Here is a 9,485-nt window from a genome sequence, read left to right on the forward strand (position 1 = left end):
ACATTCTGTGCAGCAAAGTTGGTGCTTCTTTATGGCCTGTCGACCTCTTAAGATCCAATATTGCCTCCTGACCTCTCAAATACTCTCTCAGAGCCAGGGTGCAACAGTCGTTCATTGTAATCTTTGATTGGAAACTTTGTGGCAGGATGATGAGAGTCAAGTACGATAGGATAAATCTCAACCTCACTGATTTGCGGTAACCGTCGAAGCCTCCCGCCCACTCTGATTAAGTCTGTTGTTTGATCCAACTCTGGTGCAAGGCTCCTGAGTCTACTGCTGGCATGAGCAGGCTGACTCGCCCTCAGAGAAGCGAGTTCCTCTGGAAAATGTTGTGCCTGACAGGCTCTCAGAAGGGTAACTTCCACTTCACGGTAAATGTTGATCGGTTGAGTCTGGTTCTGATCAGCCGCCCCGTGACATCGCTGACATACAGCTTTGACCAAGTCCTTTCAGGAATTAAACTGGTTTGCATCTGGGAAATCATTTTGTGGTGACACAGATGCCAAACAGCAGAACTTCACACCTTTTAGTTCACTAGAGTTAGGTGGCTGGGAAGTGTGTGGTCTCTTAGGCCACTCACTTGGAGCTTGTGAAAGGAAGAGCGGACATCCACTCCATCTGCTTGGTCTGGTAAATTCAAGGAGCCTCCTACCTCATGTCAGGTTATCAGCCGGATTATTTAGTGAGTCAACATAATGCCATGATTGTAGGTCAGTCAGCTCTTGAATTTCTGACACACGTGTGCCGACAAACACCTTAAACCTGCATGACTCTATCTGAAGCCATTCCAGTACTGTTGTGGAGTCTGTCCATAGCGTGGTCTGTTGTATGTAGGATGTCAACTCTGGATCAGTTGCACTAGCTGTGCTGTGCTCAACTCTAAGTGGGGCATGGTTTTTTATGTTTAGGTGACACTTTTGATCTGGCCATGACAAATGAAGTATGGGTGACGCCCATGTATGTAGTACAAAGAGAGGCCACTGCCCCATATGCCCTTTCGGATGCATCACAGAAAACATGGAGGTGTCGCTCAAGTCCAGGAATATCCATTTCACCTGGAACATAGCAACGTGGGATTGATATTGAGCTCAGATGTAGCAACTCACTCTCCCAGAGGTTCCAAGCGTCACGCAGATCTGTAGGGAGGTCTGGGTCATCCTAGTCTTTTCTCAAATCAAATCAAATCAAATCCCTTTATAGTCACTCAACCATATACACAAGTGCAACAGTGGGTGAAAGACTTGGGTGCAGTTTCAAGCAACATAGCAGTATGACAATTACAATTGTCATACTGCTCTTCGACCACAGTTGTTGCACAAGGATCTTAGCCGTGGTTGTATAGGGCGTGATAAAACCCAATGGGTTGTACTGACTTGCAAGTACCCTATATACTGTTCACATTGTCAGTATTGAATGCTCAATGGGTCGGTATTAGTAACCCAGGGTATCTGTCCCACAATGCCAACGCAGTCCTAATGTGGGTTCTAGAGGATCACACCGATTTTGCTCCAGCCATGGTTCCACATTCTGGGACCTAGCTTTAGTTTGTAAGTGGATCACTACTGATGATTGGTTGCTTGCCCACTGCCTAATCTCAAACCCACCATCTGCTAAGAGTGCACGTAACTCATCTACTCTTTTCTTGGCTACTGCAGCTGTAGGTAGGCTTTCCAGGCAATTATCAACATAGAAGCTGGATTCAACTGACTGAATGAGATCAGGAGTGCTGCGTGGGTGTTCTCTGATGTGCCTCTGTAGTGCATAGATAGCACAACAGGAACTATTGGTAGTTCCAAATGGCAGCACCTGCCATTCGTAGACCTCTGGTTGAGTTTCTTGATTCATGTTTTGCCAGAGGAATCGTAATAGAGGTTTGTCCTCAGGCAACAGATGTACCTGGTGAAATATGCCTCTGATATCTCCAATGATTGCAACATAGTGCTGTCTAAATCGCAGGAGAACACCAAGGAGGGATGGTCTGAGGTTTAGCCCTGGAAAGAGCTGATCATTCCGTGAGATACCCTTGTATTTGAAGGAACAATTGAACACCAGACGTGCCTTCCCATTGTGATAGATGAGGTGATGTGGCAAGTACCATGATTCCTCAGATTTGTTAGCTTCTTCAGATGTGACCCTCTTCACATATCCTGCTTGTATTAGTTTACTAATCTCCCCTTGTAGATGAGAGCAGCTGCTCTCTCTGGGTGCTCTTTGAGCTTCTTCTCAGTACTACGGAGACTGGATGGAAGCTTCAGATTGTAGGAGAGGGGTTGCATAGCGTTGAATGCCATCAACCAACACCCTACAGGTTTTGCTCTCTAGGATCTGTATAGACTCTTGGTCCAGTCTAGAATGAGTCATCAGCTTTTCACTGCGGTAGGGTAGAGAATCTAGTTGCCAGAGAAACGTCTCTGTAGAGGGTGTTGGCTGCTGAGGCAGTGATGAAATAACTCTGAACGGTGGAAGTTGCTTGATTTGAAAGGCCTTCAGGACCTTGGAGAGCCCAGCCAAGTTTCATGCACACTGCAACTGGTCCTCCCTGTGTGCCAAAATGTACCGGCTTTATGGCAGTGATTAGCGAGGTATTATCCGATCCAATCAGCAGTAGGGGCTAAACATTGATAAATGACTGCAATGGAACACCTCTCAGGTGGGCATGATGATGTTGAAGGGCCTTGACTGGGTAGCTCTGTTCTACAAGACCAGTGGCGGTGAAAGCATTCTGGATTCTGTATCTGTCCCCTGTACTGATCTTGGGGGATATCTCAAAGGTAACAGCTGAACCAACAAGGAACGTGACATCAGGACGAATAGTACGTAAAGATAGAGTCTATTCCTTTCCTTTCAGCTAAAGTTGTTGAGCAGCGCCAGATAGAAGCATAGTATGTTCAGCACAATCATCCAAAATAGCAAAGGTTTCAAGTGTTCTGTCATCACTATACAGAAGCACAGACACAACTTCTAGCAGTACTCGACCTGAACTGCTTAATGTGCTTGTAGGCTTGGTCTTTGCCCGCTGTTTAGCCGCACCATGGAGGACTTGGAGATGTATTTCACCACAATCTCTGCATGTTTTCTTGAGGTTACATTCCTCTGGATGGTGTGAACGGCCACACTTCCAGCATAGTTTTCCCTCTTCTATCCAATGCATGAGGCGCTCTGCCATCTGCTCTCTTATATCCGAGCACTGGGTGATGTAATGTTCTTTGCTGTGACAGAACAAACAATGCACTTTGGATTTCCTCTTTAGAGCAGACTGAGGGTCATGCTTAGGTACTTTAACACTGTGGGGTTGTACTCCATTGTAGCCTGAAGTACTCTGTGCTTTGCATTAAATTGACTCCTTTCCGTGAATGGAGGTTGTATGTCTCTCCTTCTGGTAATGTTCAACTTGTCTACTGGAAAGACATTGCTGTTGAGCCTTTCCTTGCAGCCAATTAGAGAAGTTTTGAGGGCTATACGGGTTTAGACTTGCTTTATTCAACTTGCCTTGCATCTGTAAAAACTCAATGAAGTTGTATCTGAGGTACTTTGGGAGTTTGCTGAGGAGCTCTACATGGGAGCAACAACTGAGGTCAATGCCTTGAGGGCATTCCATGGACAGCAGCGTACTCACAAGAAGGTGAACATGTAAGGAAAAGAATTGAAAACTATTAGCATCACTGGCCTTGACATCTGGAGCTGTAAGTATGGATGCTATTTCACTCTGGGCTAGTTGATATGGCTGCTCATAGTGTAACTGTAGGGCCTGCATAGCTGCTGTGTATGGCCGAGGTTCATGATGACATGACTGGCAAATCAGTTGTGCCTCTGGAAGTTTGAGGTGTTCAAGCAGCACATGGTATTTGTATTTTTTCTGACAGCTCAGGATGAGGATCAAGAAGATTGTCTAAAGCTAATTTCAGATTAGCAAAGTCCTTCTCACTGTCTACAGCTAAATCTGGTATAGAAGATTTTGGTGCCCCATACACGATAATGGGAGGTGGAGGCCCTGCTTGATAATCAGTGTGCTGTGTCCAATCTATATGTGCTGGATGCTGATATGCAACAGGGACCAAATTAGCCTTTGGGTGTGCACCAGGGTAATTATGCTGTGTTGAGAATGGAACAGGGAAGCTGGGCTGAAAGTATGAGCAAAATCTGCTGGGTACTGCATTGAATTTACTGCAGTTGGATGACCAGTAACCCATGGCCGGTGTATTGGATGAGGTGCATCATCAATGCTTAAGGACCTTCTAAGTGCAGGTGGTGACTTATTGGAGATTGAATGACAATGCGGCTTACCATCATAACGCATTCGTAGAATTAGCATTTCTGGTGGCATAGCATCAGGTGCTGGTGGAGGTATTGGTGAAACAAAGCAGGATGAGGGAATCAAATGAATTGAGCTTACACTGCGCATTGGAAGTGTTTGCTGGGCAGACTGAGCTCTCTGTGTTCTGTGAGCTGCCTTTGGTTTATCTGAAACTTGTGAGACAAGCGGTGATTCAACTGTTTTTTCATAAGGGCTCATTCTCTCAGACTGATATTCAGAAACTTCGACTGATGTTTGAACCCGGAATATTCTTTGAAGGACTACAATCTGACTAAGTAGTCACTAAGTTTGTGGACTACAAATACCACAAGCATGTGAGTGAATGTGCCTGACGAAACAGAAAACCATAGTAGTTCTTAATGTTATCTAGCAACTTTTTAGAATCATACTTTTTTTTAAAACACGACGGCTTCCAAATTTATGTTTGGGGTATGACTGTGTGTAATTATAAAATTGTCAAATCAGACAAAGACAGCAGTATTTATAGGAACCCAAATGCAGGTTTATTAACACAAAAGAAAACACAGGTAACACCAACTGAAGAACTGTAATCAAAACAATGAAGAAAAAGGCTCAGCACAAAGAGAAAATCACAATGGGATCAGGAAGTCGATCTGGGCAGCTCAAGACGAGACTAGACAACTAAGAGTGTTTGGTGTGAGTATATATAGAGTCCATGATGAGATCGTTAACAACTGTGTGAATGATTTGAATTCTGGAGAGTTGGAGTGGGGAAACGAGGGGGGCGGAGCCCGACGAGAGCGTGACAAAAACGTTTAAGTATCTCAATGTTTACCACAAACTTTATTTTACTCATAAATCCAAAACTGCCATTATTAAAGCTTATATGAAAATTTCTGAGGAAATTAATACTCTTCTAGGTTTTTGGATTACAACCTTAACAGTTCTATAGCACACCTCTCAACAAGCCGCATGATTTGAGGTATCATTCATGGCAAGTTACATACAAAAGTTTAATATGAAAGATTAGGGGTTTGTTCAAATCCCTAATCCGAGGTATGAGCAATTGTAATAGTGATGCTTGTCTAAGCAACCATCACGATAAAGGCAAAGACGAAAAAAGAGAAGAGATATTTTTTGCTAAAGAGGGCGGTCAGGGGGTTTCAATATCTGATTGAGTGGATTAATGGCTTGGGTAAAACTATTCACCTCTACAAGAGATATTCTTCACCTCGAATCAATTACCATGTAATAGGAGACCAGGGCTATGCTGGCCTGTTTTTTCATTAAACAGCAATTCACATAAGGGACCTGTGCATCAAAATGACTGCAGCAGGTGGCTCTGAGAGGTTTCTGTGTAAAAGGAGATGTTTGCACCCTCTTGAATCACTTTGAGGAGATGCAATCCAATAGTACAGCAACCTCATGATGCAAAAAGTCTAAAATGCAATTGATTGGACTGGCCGGGGGGCCCAAAGATCTCTGATGGGCTGAAAACAGAGAAGCCAAGTATAATGGCAGTATCTTCTGTAAATCTGTCAGGATGGAAGACAAGTATGGGCGGTAGAGACATTGGAGGAAGGAGATAAGGGCCCAGATGTGTTTATGACTTGCTGAGTGTTAAATTACTGATGTGTTCGATCATCAGCTCTCGCTTGTTCTGCATCTTGGACTATATTTTGAAGCTTAGTTCTACATTCAACTGCTGAGCATGTGCACAATGTTTTAACACTGAAAAACATACTGCAACTGTTATTGAAATCAAGGGATGCATAGCTTTGCCCTAAAAGAACCACTAAACACTCCAGACGTATTATGGAAATAGGAATTTATTGAGGGAAATGTGCTTCATTGCCATAAAAATAATATCACAATGCAAAATAAAAATAAAATAAAATAAAAATAGATAAAAATAATAAAATCTTAATGGTCCTAAAAAAAGTTTTATTTTCTCTATGCATTTTTTGTGGTTAAAACAACTCACCTATCTTCTGCTATTCTTCATAAGTATGGCATGCTAAAAGGAAATTTTCTTTTATTCTCACTACTTAAGTGATAAATCTCTCCTCTTGTTCTCCTCTTGAAGGAAAGAGTGAGAAGTCAACTGGATGAGTAAAAAACAACTTCTGAACACTGTATTTTATTAGTGCTGTTGCAATAAAATTGCCTGTAAGAACAGATTAAACCTGGAAATTTTTTTACAATACTGTGGCGAGCAGAGTGTGGCTGTAGCCTTTAGCCTCCTGTTACAGGTACTGCTCAACCTGCTCCAAGGGGGAATTGAACCAGGGTCTCCGGCATAGGAGGCGGGTACTAGGAGGCTAAAGGCTACAGCCCCTAGTGTTAGTCACTAGTGCGCCTCTTGAGGCCAGGGGAGTGAGGTTAACACACTGCATAGCTAACTACCAGCAGGCTACTGTTACACTCACTCCCTAAACCCTCACTCCCCTCAGGGTCACAGCAACACTGTAACCAGTCCTGCTTGACCTGCTCTGAACGGGATTCAAACCAGCATCTCCAGCATGGGAGGTGGATGTGCTAATGAGGAGGCTAAAGGCTACAGTCACACCCTGCACGGCACACATACAAAATAAATTTCTGAAGGTATTTTAAAGTTTTACAAGATTATACAAGGTTTTCAACAGTATGCATACCAGATGCATTACTTAACAGAAACTGATGCAAAATGTAATGTCCCTTCTAATTTTTATGCCGTTTCTTAGAAATTATTCTGTTATTAAAATATACATGCCAAACTCCTAACAAGTTATTTCAGATTTCCATCAAACCTAATTAAGCATCAGGAAATAAATTGTTTATAGTCAAGTTAAAAAGAGGCTGCTGGCTTCTTATAAAAATTAGTTTTTCATGATTGCTGGATATTATTATTTTTTTTCCTTATGTACTTTAGAAAGGTCGTAGAAATGGAAAAATCTCTCCATGCCACCATTTAATGCCATACATTTTCAAAAAATTACTGAAACGTTCACCAATTGAGAGCCTTTTTATACCATCTGGGCCATGGATTGCCACGCTTACAAATATTTAAAAGCAAGATAATTGTGATAGTCCCAATATTCACACAAAACAAGCTTTGCCTAGGGATCTGTTCTTGGCCTACCTAGTCAATTACCAACTAATGAGCTGACCCCAGCTGGCATTCACTGCAAACCTGCCAAGGAGGTATTATTGTTCTTCTGTCACAGAAAATGCTCCAGTCAAACCAAAAGAAAGTATTGGAAAAATTGTGGATGTTTATTAAATGTCACTCTGAACTTTAAACACATTTTAATGATCAACAATAATGAGGAATAAATGTACTGTTACAAGACCCCCAAAATTACTGGAATATGAGTTCATCGCCATTCCCACAGTATAGAGGAGCACAGGCCCGGCGTCAAGGGGGGGCTTATGCTCCACTGGAGCATACCAAATGTTAATTGAATGGAGTGTACAGTAGATCTGCATTTGCTCAAAAAGAAACATCACTTTCAGCTTGCCAGAAATTATAGAGTTGAGGGTTTTGGGATGTTTGGGACAGCAAAATGTGTTAAAGCTGAAGTGTATAATTTAAAATACTTTCTCATATCCCAGCTTAATATGCAGAGACAACTTGTAGGTTGATTCCCTCAAAAAGTGTTAACATTATGGTATGGTACATTGACTCAACTAATGAAGTGAGCTTGGGGTGGGACTACATGTTTGTCGGTCAATGGTTGACGGAGGGAGTGCATCAGGAAACTTGTTCTGAAAGCATAATTTCTGCAATTCCGTTTGGCGACAACTCTGAAATGACACACTTTGAGAAAGGAAATTAAAAGCATCCTCTTGTCATCCTGGGGTGTTGTTTACTCAAAGACATGATCAGTTTCACACTTAAAGTTATTTACATGGATGACTGGCAAGCAGACAGGTGTAGATTGAGAGGGCATCAGCAGGGGTTTCGGAATTCCAAGAAGTTCACAGAGCGCAATTGGGGCTACAAACTGAGAATCAGTTTTTCCCAAAAGCTCTAGCTGTCTAGCACATTCTCCCCTTCAGCACAACACAACTGATCCAAGTTGTTCCAAAACCTAGTAGGCTGCTTCATTGCCTACCACCTACACAGGCAGCTGCCTTCCAAGGCAGCACCCTAACCGTCATGACTGGAGCATAAGTGACTGATTTGGATCATGGGCATAATTTTGCGTGCCACACAAATAGCGATCCTCTTGGGATACTCGCAACTGGTTTTAAAAGAGTGCAACAGTCTGGTTCCAAAAGTAAATATCCCATTCATTTTTCCATAGGAGAACTGATTTTTAATGATAACTTATAAACCTTTAAAGACAGAACAGGTCTTTAATCAATGGTATTTGCATCTGTTGAAGCAATGACTCCATGTTATTTCATCTTCATTTTATTAAAATAGTGATTAATAGCTGAATTTTTGGTGAAGAACTGCACTACCCATGATCCTGAAAATAAAGATCCACCAATCAGAAAATCGCTGTAAACAAAGCATGCCAAACGCGTCAAACAGTGAGCGCCTACTCCCATGACGCACTATGAATGACGCAATCGAGTCAGTCTCCCTAGACTCTCAAACAACTTGTATATTTGCAAATATGAATATTTGACAATAAAAGCAACTTATATTGTTTCTATACTTATAATAATAATTTAAAAAAAAAACTTTAAATCAGAAGTATTTGATTACATCATTCACAATCCTTCATGGAATTATAGTTCATTCCCTCATGAAAGACGTTAAGGACACAGACTTGTACTTTTGTCTTTTTGTCATTTTTTGGCTTCAAATCAAAGTTTGTAATATTGGGATTAACCTCGGAATGTGTTCAATTAGTTTATGGCTTAGAATGCTTTTATGAAGGATTTTATGAAATCCCTATGGAAGAAATTAATGGGAAAAATACTTTCAGAACCAAGACAGCTAAAAAAAAAAAATGGACGGGCACTGTTGCGCTCTATTGAGTTTGATGATAGCATGTTGCTATGCAAACAACGTGATCCTCTAAAAAACATAAAAATACATAGCATACACAACTGTTGGGTAAAATAATCAATTTTTAATTACACTTGAACTATTTCTATCGATAGTCTTTTGGAACAGAGCAGTATCCCACATTTATCCCTCAAAGTATCACACCCAAAAAGAACAACACATTTCTTTTAATATACCTGCTGAGAACAAAAAAGTATGGCATGG

The sequence above is a fragment of the Myxocyprinus asiaticus genome, chromosome 24 (genome assembly GCF_019703515.2).
Source record: "Myxocyprinus asiaticus isolate MX2 ecotype Aquarium Trade chromosome 24, UBuf_Myxa_2, whole genome shotgun sequence".
NCBI lineage: Eukaryota > Metazoa > Chordata > Actinopteri > Cypriniformes > Catostomidae > Myxocyprinus > Myxocyprinus asiaticus.